The sequence below is a fragment of the Dermacentor silvarum genome, chromosome 1 (assembly GCF_013339745.2).
Source record: "Dermacentor silvarum isolate Dsil-2018 chromosome 1, BIME_Dsil_1.4, whole genome shotgun sequence".
Taxonomy (NCBI): domain Eukaryota; kingdom Metazoa; phylum Arthropoda; class Arachnida; order Ixodida; family Ixodidae; genus Dermacentor; species Dermacentor silvarum.
In genome coordinates, this window is record NC_051154.1 from 286,075,718 (window position 1) to 286,077,693 (window position 1,976).

General features: G+C 48.7%; 1 non-coding gene across 1 annotated transcript; it reads left to right on the top strand.

The window, feature by feature from the left end:
• The first annotated feature begins 660 nt into the window (after positions 1-660).
• Trnaf-gaa (transfer RNA phenylalanine (anticodon GAA)) lies at positions 661-735 on the top strand. The gene has a single exon. It is a non-coding gene; the product is annotated as a tRNA-Phe (tRNA).
• The last annotated feature ends 1,241 nt before the right edge of the window (positions 736-1,976 follow it).

A 1,976-nucleotide genomic window follows, 5' to 3' on the forward strand; every position in this document is an offset into this window, starting at 1 on the left:
CTTGCTGTACATGATATCCGCCTCTTCTATGCCTGACACTTAGCTAAGAAATAGGTGCCGGTCGTGTCGTTCGTAGACGCCTTGTCCGACTTTTTCTCGACCTTCTACTTTTGTGTATGTACACGGAACTTGTACTGACCCGATTTAATCTTAAAAGTTATGTGATTTGAAATAATGACATAATGCATAGATTCACTGAGTGTCGCCCATGCGGTGCTTTATGGAGCTTATGCTGACAGAGCCTCCTGAATTTTTCAAAGCCCAGCGCACACACTTTTTTGTTGGATCTGACGTCACCTCACTAATAGAGTAACGAAAAATATTATCCAGCGGTGTAGTCAGCAAGTACCTCTTTAGATAAATGGCGCTTGGCAACGAGTGCCACCGTTGAAAGGGTGTCGTCTTGCCGTTCCCGTCACACAAACGATTGTTCGCCTTACACGCTCACGTTGCACCAGCTGGTAACGCTTTGTGCAACCTCAAACGAGATTAGATAGCCCCAGAATACTTCGCATCAACATTCATCATTAGTTAGACGTAATAGTTCAGGGAAACCCACTAGGTGGAGAGTAGAGGGTTTCCGCTGAACTATTACGTCGAACACATTGCCTTTGCTTCGAGTTGTTGATAAATTAGACTTCGCCCTACCATCTGCTAGGCGCCTGGTTAGCTCAGATGGTAGAGCGGCTGCCCCGAAAAGGCGGTGATCCCGGGTTCGAGTCCCGGACCAGGACAAATTTTTCTTCAACTGCGACGCTTTTCTTTGGAGGAACCCATATGGGTTTCCTTTGTAGCAATTGCTACGATTTGGGTGGATGTCTCATTTTTCCCTTTTATTCATCACCAGTTCGTTGGGCCTGCACACTTTTTTTATCCATTGTAATGATCGGTCGCATCGAGGAGCACATCACGGCGATAATGCAGGCGCGGCATCACACGAGCAAACGACGAATGACAAAGAGAGCGCAAAACGGAAAGAATTGTTACGAAATATATAACTGTCCCCAGCCATTACCACGTTACTTCCACAGTCACGTGGACGTCAACTTAAGCGAGCAAATGTTATATACTCGTCAGAACGCGGCGCGCAGCGCTACCGCGATAGGAATTATTGAGTATCATTGGCATTCACCGTAACGGCATTCACGAAATACCATCGGCATTCACGAAAGCGGCACTGTGTTAAGGGCCTACTATGTGGATTTCATGAAAGATGGAGGAGATATCATGATTGAAAAGCTTGCGGCCCTTTATACGCAATGCGTCACAACTTCATGTGTACCAGAGAACTGGAAGAACGCCAACATTATACTAATCCATAAGAAGGGAGACGTTAAAGAACTGAAGAATTATAGACCCATTAGCTTGTTTTCAGTATTGTATAACATATTCACCAAGATAATTTCCAATAGAATCAGGGCAACACATGACTTCAGCCAACCAAGAGAACAGGCTGGCTTCAGGAAGGGATTTTCTACGATGGATCATATCCATGTCATAAATCAGGTAATCGAGAAATCTGCGGAGTACAATCAACATCTCTACATGGCTTTCATAGATTAAGAAAAGGCATTTGATTCAGTAGAGATACCAGCAGTCATAGAGGCATTGCGTAATCAAGGAGTACAGGAGGCTAGAGCACTGCACGGGCTCGGGCTTACCCGAAAGCCCTGGCCCGGCACGGCCCGAGGGCCGGGCCGGGCCGGGTAGAGCAGTTTTTTCACGGGCTCGGGCCGGGCTCGGCCACGGCGTGTGCTTTTAGACCCGGGCCCGGGCCGGGCTCAGGTTTATTGACGCGGGCCCGGGTCGGGCTCGGGCTTTCTGCGAGTTATTCTCGGGCTTCTCAACTCTGAAAAACATGTATTTTTCGGGCTCGGGCCGGGTTCGGGCCAGTTTCGAGTCGGGCTCGGGCCGGGTTCGGGCTTAGGGTAAAGGGGTGGCGGGCCGGGCCGGGCGGGTAACGTAGATTATTTCCG